The sequence below is a fragment of the Manacus candei genome, unplaced genomic scaffold, assembly GCF_025592945.1.
Source record: "Manacus candei isolate 608988 ecotype Guabito, Panama unplaced genomic scaffold, ASM2559294v1 h1tg000081l, whole genome shotgun sequence".
Classification (NCBI taxonomy): domain Eukaryota; kingdom Metazoa; phylum Chordata; class Aves; order Passeriformes; family Pipridae; genus Manacus; species Manacus candei.
This window is the reverse complement of record NW_026138129.1, coordinates 4380011-4396576: the sequence shown is the minus strand read 5'-3', so window position 1 is coordinate 4396576 and position 16566 is coordinate 4380011. Positions and strand designations below refer to the sequence as shown.

General features: G+C 43.7%; 1 protein-coding gene across 1 annotated transcript in view; it reads right to left on the bottom strand.

The window, feature by feature from the left end:
* The window catches only part of AGPAT4 (1-acylglycerol-3-phosphate O-acyltransferase 4), a 72954-nt gene extending 65597 nt beyond the window's left edge, over nucleotides 1–7357 (bottom strand). The window contains exon 1 of the mRNA XM_051811268.1: nucleotides 7199–7357. The gene's annotated coding sequence lies outside the window, so the exon portion shown is untranslated. The remainder of the gene's footprint in view (nucleotides 1–7198) is intronic.
* Nucleotides 7358–16566: the final 9209 nt, after the last annotated feature.

The following is a 16566-nucleotide window of genomic DNA, read 5'->3' as shown; positions in this document are numbered from 1 at the left end:
CGGAAGTTCTCTCTCTTTGTATGCGTACTCTGGTGGCAAAAGGCACAGCAGAGTTGTGTTAGCCTCAATGCCCATCCCAGCAACAGAGGAAAGTGTCTATAGAGCGAGGTAAGGAGGATGACAGCAAGCCCAGGAGAGGCATGCATAGTCTGGGAAGAAGTGGGAAAGATGGGGAGTCACTGCCCAAGTTCTGATGAGAAGCAGCTCAGTCTTGCTCCTTCTTCCAGAAGGATGAAACATTCAGGGAGAAGGGAGCTGGACAAGGAAGCCATAGGGAGCTGAACATAAACACATCAATACAAAACTCCTTGGAGATGCAGCACTTAAGGACTGCAGGGCTTGACACTGAGGGAAGCTATTTATTTAAAGAGAGTAAACTCCCTAAGTTAAGCAGTTCTATTCCAAGCTCCTAAAGAGATCCTCAAAAATTCATCAGGGTGAACTATAGCAGTTATCTCGGGTGCAGAACATGAAGTTCACAAAAATAGCACAGGAAGACAAGTTGCTTCTTTCCAGAATGCCAAGTGTTGCTCTTCAACTGTTTCCCATTGGCTTGGAAAAATACATTTAAGAGATGCATTAAGATACTCAAGACCTAAATGAGTCTATCAGAGTTCAGCCCCAGACTTCAGTTTCAGGGACCACCATGTCCCTCTGTTTTGTATTTTACTTCTCTGGGTCCACCAACCTAAAAAGTCACTTGCACTGCCACCGAGGGCAATACAACGCACACAAGTAAAATTTAGGGACTGAGGAGGGGAACAGGACTAAACAACAAAAAACTTACAAGACAGAATACTGAGTACTTAAGCAGGATGTGGGCTATGCTGTCACACAAATAAGAGTAACCTGGATAGTTCCTCAAAAATAACCAAGGCGAATAACCACAAAGGGTCTAGGACACGGAGCTACATCTTCTGAAAGGCCACGCATAGAGATTAGATAGAGAATAGACACGTTCCACAAGGACCTTCAGTGGCACCAGATGATGCATGCAGGAAACAGTACAACTCACAATGTATGTACTGATCTAATGAACTCTACTTTCCCTTCCTTTCTCCATTCCTCAAGAAATGAAAACCAAGTATTCAGCAACTTGGATGGTTCTGTACTATAAACTGTAAGGTACAATTTTAGTGCCAAGTTGGCACATCTCTCTCATTATTCCTACCCGAGAAGGAATTAAAGGCATTGACAGATGCTACGAGAACAACAAACAGAAGAAAAAAATCATCAGCAATGGGAAAAAGATAACCTTCTTTCCTTAGTACACTCCCATAAAACAACCTCTTCATATTTTCTGGAATTGCAATTTACATTTTAGTAATTTTGGACAGTCTCTTTAAGCCTTTTACGAAGAGTCTAATTTCTAACTCGTGTGGCCTTGTTGTTTTGTGCATTTAAAAAAAGCCAGAAAGAGTAACTAAAGAATAACCTAGAATTTGTGGCAGCAATAATCTTACAAAAAAAAATTTGTGGAAAGTGGCAGAAACAGGGCATGAATCACTGAGCTGAGAAATACACCATGGTGACACTGGTTTACAAGTGGGACTTCCACCACCAGACTGGGGGCTGGTAACAGATTTTCTACTGTCCCAAAAACCCAGTATAAATACTTTTACCATGGTGCCTCTCTCCAACCAGCTGTATGGCCTGTTGGAGACAACCATGTTCTCCCATTTAGCGGGTCTCAGCCATGCTGCCAACGCTGCCACAAACGTAACATGTACATGGCACAGACCACATTCTTTGTGCTTCTAAATCACAGAGATATGAAGGAACAGCACTGACCTCCTCCATGAGGGAATCTAAAAGCTTCCAGTACAAATCACAAGAAATTGTTAACACTGCTGGAAATTACATGCCATTCACCTAATTACAGCTCCAAGTCAGCTGTTAGGTTATCTTCGATGACAGTAGACTATCTCCTTCAGCTAAGCCATTTGCATAATTTTAATTAATATGACATAACGTTTGTATGCTCTTTGAATACTAAGGACACATTAAGCAGAAAAGACTCACAAGGCTTTTTTTTGATCTCCCAGTATTGATTTAATTTGTCGGTATTCTATCATATGACACTGAAGAGTATGAGGTAGCAGAATTTCTCCTTTATGAAAATTGCATCCCAAAACTGGAAATGACAACACAAACACAAGATGTAGCCTCACCAAGACAGAGATACACAGGATATTAATATTTATTCATTAAATACTGTCTAATGGTTCTTTCTGTAGAAAATAGTTTAACTGAAGAATGAAAGTGGCAGGGAAGCTCTCAGATTTATTATTTGAAGAAAGCCAATTTTTGCCTTTAAGAGGTAACACCAAATACCTAGAAAAACATCTTACAGCTGATATGTGGTTAGCATGGTTCCAAAAAATAAGATGCCAGCTTCAGTGAAAAGCTCAGCTGTACCTACACGCAAAACAACCAGACATCCAGATGCCAGGTAAAAACCCAAATAAACATGGTGACAGCTTTACCCATATTTCAGCAGTTCCATTCTACATCAGTTTTCACTCACCTCTGCCTCATGTGATACGAGTGTTCAGAACTATTTTGCCACACCATGAACTCAGAATACTTTCAACCTCCTCATTCTCCCTGATCATCAGTCCCCTAACAGCCTGATTTAATTTAAGAACTCCAGAGAATAAAAGCCTTTATCGCAAACACCAGATTTATCAAGTCCAGTAATAAACGCAGGTTTCTTTTTGGACCTGATTCAAATCCTGTTGAAACCAAAAGAAATCTCTCAACAAGCTTCAATAGTCCTTGTTGTTTACCAAACATTATGACTCCAAACCAATCAATGATCTTGTATTCTCAGCACCTAAAGCCAGGGCTAGTCAAAACCACCTTAAACATCAGCAAAATCATTCTGAGATAGTGCCTGATTCAGCAGCATTTACTTTACTGGATAGCAAGTGTGCAGATGCTAACAGTTACTAAATACACTGCTAAGAATCCAGTAATATTTTTATAAATTTTGCACTAAATTAAGCATTAAGTACATCAACGCCTACTTGGATTTTCTACACCACCTCTGAACAACTGCAGGAGCCCAAGTCCTTTTAAAAGCCTGGTTTTGAGAATTTCTCCTTCTAACTTCAAAATATATTTGAGACAGTTTTACAAGGCTTAAAATTCAAAATGAAGCTTTTCTCTGTCTCCATCTTGGGTGAAATGCAGTATTTATGCACACGGTCAGAGGCAAAGGCATGTAAAAAACAGTGACACGCAGAATCACAATATTAACCCCTGACAACCACCTGTGACTTAAAGGAGTAAAACCTCATAAATGGTTCAAGTGCAGGTGTAGCCCGCTGCAGACAAAATCCTTCTAGACCTTCCAGAAGTGCAAAGCAGCATCTGCAGTAATGGTATTTTCCAAAGTGCTGAAAAGCATGTTAAGAGACAAACTATGATGTGTGAGAACACAGATAATGTGGAGACAGGGGAATAAGCAGGACACAGCTTAACTTTCACACAGTGGCTGTCACTTGAAATCATGTGCCATTTCTACATATAGAATTCCCCCAAATATGTTCTTCCCTGTCTTTAACAGCAGGTTTTTAAGTTGAGTCTTACCCTTTCTCTGATAGGTAAAAAACCTTGCATAGTCTGCAACTGAATCAGCATAGGAAAACCTATTCAATCACATGGATGTTACTGGAAAAACATGACTGAAATTTAACTTTGTTGGTCTGACTAAAAAGAAATCTGGTACAAGTCAGAAATTTTTAACATGTTAATAAACAGTCCCACACGCAAGTGAAATCAGTGTGCTTGTCTTTGCCTGCAGCTCCTTACCTTCTGCCAAATAAACCTTCTCTCAGTGACCTCTATCTGACTTCTTTCCAGCCTAGAGCTGGTTAATTGCCTTTCCCTGTTCCTGTTATTTATGCTACAGTAGAAACCTCAAGCCAGGTCAGCCCTTTTGCAAGCAGCAGAAAATTATTTCAGCGTAAAGCTCTTCTTAGCAGAATGTAACAAGACAGACAGAAGGGCGGAAGGTCAAAACAAAGGCATAGAAATAAAAAGGCTTTAAGTTCAAGTTGAAGAGCAGACCACTAGCAGGACCACAACCCAGCATCTCCCAACTGTGGGTTCACTACAGTTGTTAAGCCAGTTCCTAACACATGACTTATGTACCTTTTCAGCAAATCTATTACAGCCATCATCTTTTTCTCACATTATCAAAGAGGGATCTTTGCAGTATCTTCATCCTTGCCACAACAGTTATTCTCATTAATTTCCATTTTCTCTTTCCCTGACCTTACCTTGGACCCTACCTCATCTCTAGTTGGAAGCAGTGGAGGAGGACAGGGGAAAAGCATGAAAACAAAGTGAGTCAGCAGTTTCCGAGCAGCACAGGAGCATTAGTCACAGGTGATCAGGGTACTGACCACACAGTCAGATGTGAATAAGCCCAAGACCACTAAACAACAGATTGGTGAGCAAACTTTCCCAAATGCCTGAAACTGAATCACTGGACAAAGCCACCCCACAGACAAAGCACTTCGGGGAAAAAACACATACTCAGCTGCCACATACCAGTGCTGAAACGCAACAAAGCACACAGGGTACCACTGTCAGTCTCATTTCTAGTTCCTTCACAAGAAAGCCCACTGCATTCAGCACAGCAAAATCAAACGCACTTGAGAGACGACTGCCTTGACATGAAATATTTTCCCTTGTAAGCGAGGCCCACAGTTGCAAAAGCTTTCACTGAGCAAAGCATATGCACAGTGCACTACTATGCACTGTTGTCCTCTTGCTGATCTGCTCCCTTATCAGGACATACCAACAGCAGTAGCAGGGATGCTGTTAGTTAGGGAAGTGTTGTTCTACGTCACGCAGTGGAAATTTGAATGTTTAAATTTTAAGACCAAATTACTAATACAAGTTTTGAGGGCCACAGTGCTCATTTGTAACACAAGAACAGTATCTTGCTACCCTCAGCACAGCTGTAACAGTGTCTTCCTGTATGAAGAGATTTCAAGAGGCATTACTCCCAGTCTTCACCTTCTAGCATTAAAAACAGGGTACACAACAGAAAGAATTAGCCAATCCTTTTCAGCAGGGCAGCATACAGCCATAGGATTCTCATCCATCACCTGCAGAGAATTCTTCTCCTACAGAGCTCTCCTCTGTTATGGTACAGTAAGTACATTAAACTGTAAGTGATGTAAAACTGTCACTCCAGCAGCACGCCTCACTCCAGAGATGAACACTGCTTCAGTGCCTCTGCAATTTGGCTGGACAGAACATAACTTACTAAAAAAACAACCTCCCCACCAAACTGACACCTACTACATTTCAAGAAACACAGTTCATTATTGTCCTCTGGGCACAGCACTTGGTCTGTGAGTCTGGGCAAGTGCTCACCTCTCTGCAGTTTCTCCACTCCTAAAATATATTACTTACAGCTTTTTGTGAAGCATTCACTAAAACCTGTTAAAAGTGCTTGACAACAACACAACTAAACCTTGCTTAAGAGCAACCTTTATCCATCAGCAGCTTGCAACAGTTTCTCTGTTCACTGCAGGCTTTCCAATAGATTCTTCCCCATGAAATTTGGTCCTGTCATCCACAAAACACAGTTAGTTTCACTTTTCGATACAGTTTATGCAGGCACTGTTAATGCAAAACATTCATAGGAAAGAGCAAAGCTATACAAAATATTTACACAAATTTCTAAAGTGAATAAACGTGTTTTAATCCACAGTATTTGGAAAACCATGGCATTATATCAGATACAAGCAGCTACAGAAAGCTGCTGGTCAGTAAATGACAGCAAACATTTAGAACACATCAACTATTCTAGTGATCCACGCAGTCAGTCTTTATACACAAGTATGAAGGTATATATAAACAGACCTCTGTATGTCTACAGCAATCTTATTGTGAACATGAGAAGCTGGAGAAACAAAAAAAGGCTACAAATTTTGGTTTAAGTTGTTCCACAACGGTTTCTCTACTCCACCAATTTTCAATTCTTTTGCTACTCACTCTTAGTCTGAAGTCATTATCAGCACAAGCTGAGGCTACAATCGCCCGATACAACTTCCTGAGTGGGATACATCAATGCTTTTAAAGAAAAGCTTGGGTTTCTTTGTTTGAGAGTTTCTGGAGCCGTCTACCTCTTGTAAACCATTTTCAGTTTTCATGTAGCAGCAAGGCTGCTCTCTCCCGCACAAGCACCTGCCTAACGTACATCATGCTTAGATGTCGGCACACTTAAAACTCTTAGGAACGCATAACAAAGATAAAGACCAGAAGTTGGTGCGACAGTGCTGAAACAGACTCTCTTGTGGGGTTGTCCTTTCAGCCATTCAAGTGCTCACTTGTTGAAATAAATGCTAAAAAGCATAACTCGTTAGCTAAATATCCTTCAACGCATGGTATCAGACGACACATTTAAAGTTCGGGGCTGTTATTTAATTCACCTTAAACATCTCCATGAAGATACGCACACAGGTGAAATCAGAGCTCCGACAACACGTGAGCCCATCATCAGGGAGGCAGACTGCCCCTCCCCTCCGCCTCAGCTCATGGACTTCCAGGTACCGCGGACAGAACAGCCGCCACGACCGACCAGTGACCGAGCCCGCCCGCTCCGGACACGCCACTGGGGCTCGCTGTGACCGAGCCCGCCCGCTCGCACCGGGGCTCGCCGCGCCCGCTCGCTCTGCAGCGGCGCCTTCGGGGAGGCGGCACGAAGCAGGCGATTGCACCCGCCCGTTCCCACGGCAACCGCACCGCCCGCCCCCTCCCTCCCCAGCCACCGCCAGCCCCGAGCGGGGAACACCGAAGGGAAAGTGGAAGGCGCCGCCGGCGGAGGGGAGCTCGGCGGGGCTGGGCCGCCGTAGCTCCGCCGTTTCCACGGAAACCCCGGCGGCCGCGGGCAGCGCTCGCCACACAAAGGGGGCCAGCGGGCGGCAGGAAAATTGCCGGCGCCCGCGGGAGGAACGACGCGGCGGGTCCGGGCGGCGGCGGCGAATAAGTCAGGGAACTTGTGCCCACATCCCGCGCCCCGGCGGCAGCAGCCGGCCCCTCGCCTCGCCGCTACAGCGCGCCGGGGAGGGGCTGCGTCCGGATGCCTTTTCCTCCGGGGTAGCACGGCAGGCGGAGGAGGGAGGGCGGCCCCGCACCTGAGGAACGCGCAGGTCGCCAGGGGAAGAGCACATACCTGGCGCCGGCGGGCCTGGGCACGGGTGCCGTGCTGGGGCGCCGGGAGCGGGCGGCGGCGGAGCCGCACCGGCTGCCACTACTTCGCACGCGGCGGGAGCGGGCGGGCGGCTCGGGCGGGGCCGCCAGGCTCCACCCGCCGGGCGGCTCCACTCCGGCAACAGGGCGCCCCTCGCCTCCCTTCCCCTCCCCGCCGCCGCCGCCAACATGTCACTTCCTCCCGGGGCGGCGGGAAGGCGCGACCCCTCGCCGCACCGGCGTCGCCCGCCTTTCGGGGCGAGCCGAGCGGGCGAGCCACCGGCGCCGCTCTGCGCCTGAGGAAGGGCGGCCGGCTCCGAGGAGGGAGTCGGGGCCAGGGGAGCGGTGGCCCGGTGGAAGGGGCACAGAGCAGCGCCCGTCCCCTGAGGGCCGCCGGTGTCAGGGTTGACCGCTCGTCATCCCTTACCGGGGCAAACGTGGGGTAGAGGTGGAGAGGGAGCTGTCGCGCGGTGATGGGCACCTGTGACTATCTGCTTCTTCCAAGCAGAAACCAGGCAACAAAAACCAAGTCCCCGGCCTGCGTGTAGAAAGATAAATGTCGATGGCAGCCATCCAAGCACCGAGTACCCTGACACACAAGAGTCACTCTATGTGACAACGCAAACATTTGCTGTCAGGCTCTGACTGTGAAGTGAAAAGCAGCTTCTGTGACTAGAAAATAGCTAGAACTGAGTCAATTAAACACTCAAAGCATCGGAAGGGGATGATGCCTGGGATGACATCGCTGGGACAGCACTGTCAGCTCTGCTGGCTGTCCGGTTATACCGGGGCTGGGGGGCTCCCGGGGCAGGGGGCTGGCAGGGGATGAGCTGGATAAGGCAAAGCGTTGTTACAAGCCCGGTCCATACCAGCCACATGGCATCCCTATTTACCCTCAATATAAGAAATACTTGAAGGAAACGCTTGTCACAGTTTAACCCCAGTCAGCAACTACTGTCTAGGCATCAGTCAGTGGCTGGTGAGCAAGAGTATTGTGCATTACTTATTTTTCTGGGGTTTTATTCCCTTCTCTCCTTTTCGTTACATGTATCATTATTGTTGTTATTATCCTTAGCACTGCTGCTCTCAAGGAGCAGCTCGAGGGAGGAAAAGCCTGGAACTGAGGGTGGCTGCAGCACAGGCAGTATTCTTGCTAGCCAGAGCACTTTGCCATGATACTTGAACAGAGCAGCACAATGCAGCTCCATTAACAGTCCTAGACACGATGAAGCAACGAATCAGTGTAAAGTTTGTACAAGGAATCCAATCAGGAAGAGCAGGAGGCTACAACTGGAGACAGAGCCACAATATTGATCCATCTAGGAAGCAAAGCAGAAGATCAAACTGAAGGCAGATCCATCTACTAGATAGTTCAGGCAGGGATTAAACACCCAGACCTGAGCTTTAAATGGAGCCCTGGTCCATGGGCAGTGTGTAGGTGGGGGTCCCAGGTGAGGCTGCTCAGGGCCATTAAGACCTAGCAGTGCCATCAGGGCCCTGACAGGTTCCTGCTGGTGGGGTGGGTGAGTGTACTGTTCCAGAGGACAAGATTAACCTCCCTCTTCCCATTTGGTCGTGGAGGAGTTGAATCCAGTTCACTAACGTTCTCAGGCAGTAGTCTAACTGCTGAACCATTATCAATGGAAAGAGATTGGTAAAGGGAGTTTTTCCAGACATGTTTTAAAAGTCTGACCCTCTGGCTGCATTTTAAAGAAAGGGATATCTCCAGGCAGAGGGAGAAGACTTAAAATCCCTGAATGAGGTACTTAATTATGGAGAGTGACTGGGTATGTAGCACAGCTATGTCCTAAGCATCCCCAACTAGCTACTTGAAGCAGCTTTGTGTACTACATGTACTGATTCTTGGAGTGTTATTCCAAGGTATCTCACTCAGTATCTAGGTGTTATACTGAGAGCCAAGGGTCCAAAAGTCAGGCACCCTGATGCTGAGTGTGGTAGTGTCCGAACATCTTTCATCTGTCCTTAAGACCAAACTCTCTGGAACTGGTTATTTGTATGTTCTGATTTTCTGTGAAGCCATAATAAAAATCTGTCTTCTCACTTTCATTAGTGTTAAGCTGCAGCTGAATGTAATAGGCTTTTTGGATGCTTTACACCTGAGAAAACTCTCCAGTGGAGAGATGAATCCTAGTTTTGATACCGTCGATCTGTTTCTCAAAGGTCTAACTGGGAAAATGTGAATAATAAAACCCTCTTATTTAAGTAAAGTTTCTTCAGGTCTTGATTTTGGCATTTCCTTGTTCTGAGTCTTGGTTTGCAACCTCAATGCAGTTTTTTTCTTGTTGCTTATGGATATGCAGATATTTTATTTGCATTGGGCAAGACTCAAGAGTTGAGTCGGGAACTTATACCAGTCAATGATATCTCCTAGCTATCCATCACTGCCTGAAACAGGTAACTTTCCGTGAGTTTCCCTGTAAGAAATAAACACACAAAACCCACCCAATTCAAACCCCCCTATGGTCCCACAGGGCAAAGCATGCACTCAGTTGGTAAGGAGCCCAGTTATCTCTCATGGCTGAAGTGAAACTAACTGCTTGCTGGTTCTCACAGCTGAACCCTAACCCTGCTCACCACGTGCACTTTTAAATGACTTGTGAATTTGACTTCAGAAATTTTATTGCAGGCAAAACCTTATATATCCTGGAAAGTTCTGTGGTTCTAGCTATGCCAGCCTAGAGAAAAGAGGAAGCACCCCTGGTGTTGAATGCTGCCAGACTGATAGGGTGGATACTAATTCAGGATACACTATGATATCTGCTGTGAGCAGCTGGACTCAAAAACTCCAATTTGCTCTTGCTGCATGTCTTATGGTTAGATTCTCCAATATCTAATATGGTGTGGATTATAAAAGGCTCATTTCCTGCATTCAAAGCATTCAGAATGGTCCTCTTCTGTGTAGGCTGAGTGTAATAAAGGCTGAACTGCAGGCTGTCCCTCCATGCAGGCAATAAACAGGAAGAGTTTCCTGTACTTGGCTTACCCGTCTTTATGAAAAACTGTGGGAAAGTAATTGTGTCTGAAATCTCTGCTGCTTTTTGGGGATTGATTAAAATCAGCTAACAAGGTCAAGAATTATTATAAGGACTGTTGCATATAGCATGACTGCACAATTTTTTTTCCTCTAGGAAACCAGATGGAAATATGTATACATAGGTTAATATATGCTGACAGTTTATTTAAATATGGAAACCAAAAATGAAAGGTACTGATGCAATGCATTGTTGTAATGACAGAAATCCTAATATAGATGCAGGTGTATCAGTTTAAATAGGCCACTGGCAGAGTGGCATTGAAAATCACACTCATAGCCTGTGTAATAAATTTTATGGGCAAGTTTTTCTAGTGTGGACTAACCTTAAGTGTGACTCCTGCCATCTTCTCCCCTGCCTCAGCTGTACAGTGGATCCACTGCTTTCATATAGAAAACCCCACTTCCTTGCACAGAAGCCACACAGTACCCACAAATGGAACCATCCTGTTAAAACTAAACACTGGGGCCACAGTTACTTTTAGGATAGACTCATTCTTTAACTGAATAGGTATTAGCAAAAGAACTATGTGAGATGCATTACAGGAATTAAGGTTCAGACTGTCCAATTTGGCCCTTTACAAAGACTAGTACCTACAGAAAGAATACTAGCTGAGATAACAAAAAACATTTATTTTAAAATAGTTATTCTTTCAGCGTGCTTTATTTTCTGCAACAAGTCCATGACTATTGATCAATTATGTTGCATTTATAATTTTTAAAGAACACTATTCCTTTAATAAATATCAAAGATCCTACCATACAAAATGTTTTCCAAATTGCTCTCTGCAGAATTAGACCAAATATTTTCACATCTGCTGCATCCACAAAATAAATACTCCTTATATGCATGCAAATATTATTTCTACAGCTGTTTTATGTATTCAACTTGAGCCTACCTTTACACACATATCTAATACACATGTTTCTCTTTACACACATATCTAATACAAATGCCGAAGTTTTGTTCTTCTTGTTTTCTTAAAGCTTGATTAAAATGAAGACTTATGGGTAGACCACTTCAGGCTCAAACTTGGTGACGCTGGTAACTGGCTTCATACATACCTATATAGATGTACCTATATGTGCAGGTGACAGAGCAGATATTTTAGACACACACACAGATGCATGCACACACATTCACACGCATACAAACACCTACCCTGTGGCAGGAGGAAATCTTGCAGCTCACATCAAACACAATTCAGAGAGTGACTAAAAAGTGAGGGATTCAATGGCACCTTGGAAATGTAGAGATGCAACATGGATTACTGGCATGGTCATGGGTGTGCGTGGGTGAAATTCCTACAAGACCATAGAGGAAAGATCCCTTTAGAGATGCAGAGGAAAGGGTTATTAAGAGGGTACTCAGGAAATTGCAGGATAACTCAGATAAGAAACTGCAAAAGAAGAATCTTGATCTGAACAACTTGGAAGCCGGAGTAGCACAGACCCTGTAAAAACAGATGCTGCTTATGCATAACTCTGTTTACATCACGTAAGCAGCACATTGGCTGCTCTCCAAGTCTTCAAGGGCAGTATCTAATCTGCATATGTAGTTACACAGACATTTACAGTTGGAAACAAATCTCACAATCAGTCACTCTTTTTGCTTGTATATGTACATTTTCTCACCTAGAAAAGGAAATAGCTGCTTCAGTATGATAAGGACAAGGCTGCTTTATGTTGCAATAATGTGTAGAGATGAGCTATGTGAGCCTGCCGTGTCGAACTTTTACAAACTTATGTAAAAAGGCAATCCCTGCAATAAGTTGTTCTGCTTGATGTAGCTCATAATGAATTCCGTAGCAGTGTCTTCACCCTGTGAATGGCTGCATCCTCACCCTGCCCAAAAAGAAAGCAGCTTTAAGCCACATTTAAAGGATTCATCTTCATTCTGCCAGTGAGCAACTCTAGTTCCATTGACAAATTTACATTGAAGTTAGTGTTAGATTATCTGTTTGTTTAATCACACAGAATTGGAAACGTAATTTAAAAAAGACTTCTAAGTTTTTTCTAAGGCAAAATACTCATTCTTACACAATGCTTATCAAAGAGTATGTTACCTGCTGCAGCTCCTCTAACTAACCCCGCACCACACTGTTGAGACTGGAAACACAAGACAGGACTGAACTCTCATCTTGAACAGCTGTAGCAGTCTCTATCCCATGTTCTCCTATGTGCTGCTTTTGTAAAAACAGCTGTATCTGGTGGGATAAAGGGAACTGTCTATTTCCCAAGAAAATTATGAGATAAACCCTGGGTTGGATGCTAGGAAATAATCACTATGCAACAGTCTCGATATAGTGGGTATATTTTTTTCAATTTCTGTGTAATCTGATGTATTTGAAGAACAGATTTGGATCAATTTTTATTCTGTGTAATTTAGTAGAGCCCACTGATTATTCATAAAGACCCCACACTTTGGAGACATTCTGTGAAGTATGAGTCTTGGAGACTCAAGTGTTAAATTTAGTGGTACACCTTATAGACTAAGATAATCTGTGTGAGCAAATTTGACTCCTCAAAAATGGAGCTAACTGGCATTCTGTACTGTTGCTTTCTTTCTTAAAATGAGCCAGTGGTTGATGAAATAGATTTTTAAATAAAAAGGCATTAACTAAAAGCTAATTGGGTAAAAGCTGAATACTTACAGTTCTTGTAAATATCTGTTATGCACATTAAGGAATGAAAAAATTTGAAACACCATCTTTGGTACTAAACTGCAGAAAGAGATTGCATGAGACTTGATAAGAGGAAATACAAATATTAGAAACATAATACAAGCATTAGAAACTCAGGACTTGGAGTAAAAGAGCTAGGTAAGATTTTGTACTGGTTTTTGCCTTGGGCTGTCAAATATCTATGATACTACTGAAAAAATACAGTACATTTTACATTTAGACTGATTTATCCCACTAAATTGAGCAAATCTGTGTCCTGTGTGAAAAGCATATAGAACACTATATTTCCTCTAATTTCTTCCAGTTGACCTTTCTTCCCCACTGCAGCATTGGTTTAGGGAACGTATATATTTCCAATGTCACAACAGGAGATAAGTCTTACTTCTTCATTTTCTATGGTTTGGCTTGATCTTGCTCCCAGTGGCATTTCATTGACTTCAGTGGGTGCAGACACAGCTCCAGAACTGGCTATTGAATAAGGATGCTGTATTAAGAAAATTACTAACTGTCAATGAAAAAGAAAATAGTTCTTGAATGTAAAACTCTTAAGTGAGCACGAAAACCTTAAAACAGAAGTGTTTTTACATAAAATAGCTGAAAATCTCATAAAGACATCTGATCGTCTTAGCAGCAGTTCTTGGCTATTTCAAACACCACAATGCTTTTCAGACAGTGTGTAATGAAAAGAAAACCTTGTTGAAAGAGTGATGTTATACTTTCAGAAGTGAGATTGTCTCCATGTGAAAGATTTTCTGTGTGCCTTGGGCATATACTAATTATTTACTTGTGAATCCTAACCATAGTATTTTATACATGTTTGGTTCCAGTTCTGTATCATGCCCTGCTGTCCTGCAACCTGTCCATGGGGCAGAGGTTGAAAGGATTTGCCAGAGATGTAAGAAAGGCATGTAACCCAGGGATACATTTTGGTAGAAGCAAACTAGGTGATAATGCCACACTTTTGCCCTTTCCAAAACAGTGCCAGCCACTGTGCCATTGCCAAGCCTCTCCATAATCACTATCAGACACAAAAGATCAGTCCATTTCTGTAAGAGCTTGCTTTTGCCTCCAGCTGCTCCCACGTGATGTCTGTATTCTTGTCCACTTCAGTCCCAAGTGTGGCCACCAGCACAAATCACAGCAGACCCCAGCACTATGAGGGCCCTGATTCTCTGTGTGCTCTAGAAGTCAGCTTGTCCATCGCAGAATCATAGAATGGTTTGAGTTGAAAGGGATCTTTAGGATCATCCAGTTCCAACCCACCTACCAGAGGCAGGGACACCTTCCACTAGACCAAGTTGCTGAAAGCCCCATCCAGCCTGGCCTTTAACATTGCCAGGGATGAGGCATCCACAGCTTCTCTGGGCAATCAGTTCCAGTGCCTCACTACCCTCTAAGTAAGGAATTTCTTCCTAATGTCTAAGCTAAACCTACCCTCTTTCAGCTTAAGGTCATCCTCCCTTGTCCTATCACTACATGCCATTGTAAAAAGTCCCTCCTCATTTTTCTTGTAGGCTCCTTTTAGGTACTGGAGGACCACAGTGAGGTCTCCCTGGACTCTTCTCTTCTGAAGGCTGAACAAGCCCAACTCTCTCAGCCTGTCTTCATAGAAGAGGTGCTCCAGCCCTCTGTTCATCTTAGTAGCCCTCCTCTGGACTTGCTCCAACAGGTCCACATAATTCCTATGTTGAGGCGCCAGAGCTGGATGCAGTACTCCAGGTGAGGTCTCATGAGAGTGGAGTAGAGGAGGACCTGCTGGCCATGCTTCTTTGCATGCAGCCCAGGATCCATCTTGGCTTCATGGCACAAACTACCCCATGATCTCTTCTTCCCTTCTATTCTTTGATTCTGTGAAAAGCAAGCCTGGGTGCAGGGAGATAGCTAGGGACATGACAACAGCATGGAGCTAGTTAGCAGTCTGAATCCAGCAAAAGATAGTGGCAAATCAAAGTCTGTTTATTCAGACAACTCCTCTGTGGTCTATGTGAAAATGCAATTGTGAATTTGCAATTGCAATCCACTTCCTTTGGAAAAATCACTGCAGTAGATAGTAATTAGCAACCTCTTACAAACCACTGGCAGGCTGTCCTGAAAACAATCCTCAAGTTCCTTGAGCATTGCATTGCCTGAAACTGCTGGGTCCCTTGTCACCAATTTAATACATTTATCAAACCTGAAGCAAACACCCTACTCCAAATACCTCTCCAGTGGGACGCTGTGCTAAGTAACCTTATGGCTAAATGCCCAAATGGCTCAGCCAGAAATTGGGCAATACAACCACTTGGCCATGGAGAGATGAACCTCTGGGACATGACCACCTAAACCTGGTACTAAGATACTAAAGTGGTACTTTCGAAAAGTCGCTAAGTGAGACCTTATCAGAGGGCTGCCTGCTTCACAAGTCCCTCATGAAAAAACTCTTAGATACAGTACACAGAGTGGACTGTTTTCTGAGAAAGACTGGCTCTGGAGCTCAGCATCAGAATTGCTTAAATAGGCATGTATTTGTATTAGAAGAAGGCATAAAACCCTCAACAATGCAGTTTTATAGAAGTATCAAAGCTGAGTGCAGTACATGTCAGATAATTTTTGTGTCATGTGTTAAAAACTCATGAACTAAAGGAGATGGATTGCTGTTAGAAGGCGTCTCTTCCTTGGCAGGGAATCTTCAATGTCTTCCTACTGTCATTTGTTACAGGAGTTGAGGTGCCCCAACCTCAAGCCACCAATGTTAACAAAAAAAGGCTTGTGCACACACACAGCCTGGTGAGCCCATGTCCTTACCAGCTCTTGAGCTCAGCCCCAGCTGTTTGAAGCAGGTTTAACAACTATTCTCAGAGTGATTTGACAGTATTTTATTTGTATGATCACTCCCATGCTAGCAGTATGTTATCAGTCCTACAAACTATACTGATTAATATTTTTCCCAATCTGAATAACATAGCTAATATAATTTCTTACTCATCAACTCCCAGATGACTAACAATCAGTGGTCCAGGAAACTGAGCTCTGGGAACTGTCAGTCAGTCAGTCACCTGGCAATTCAGCCACAAGACAGTCTATGTAAGCACTCTGAATCTACTGCTTTTCACACCTTTTTTGAATCAATGTAAACAACAAACCCTCCTAGGCATGGTATCCCTAATGGTAGCATGAATCAGAACTGGCTACACTAACTGCAGTAAATCGACAGCAGTGAGCAATTGCATTTCATTAATAAGAGCATCTCATCAACAACTGCTCCTTGGAGACAGAGGGCTGCAGCTGGCTCCCTAAGCATTTCTTTCTCTTGCCACCCCCAGTGACTTGTAGCATTTGAGACATCAGTGACCTCAGAGTCTGAGTTTGTTTATACACTGGAAATGCCTCTTCTGTCCTGATGTCTTATTTTCCTGTCCCTTTTTCTTCATAAGGGGAATCAGAAACAAAAAAATAAATTAAAAAAAATTGTTTTTTTCAACACAGATAGAATACCAAACCCATGGCTGAAAAATCTCCACCTCATACTAGCACTGTTCCAAGACCTACATCAGGCAGTGTGATATCATCATGACAACTGGTTAAAAAGTCTTTTGCCGGAGGGAAAACTTTCTACCTGGCAGGTATGAAATGCTT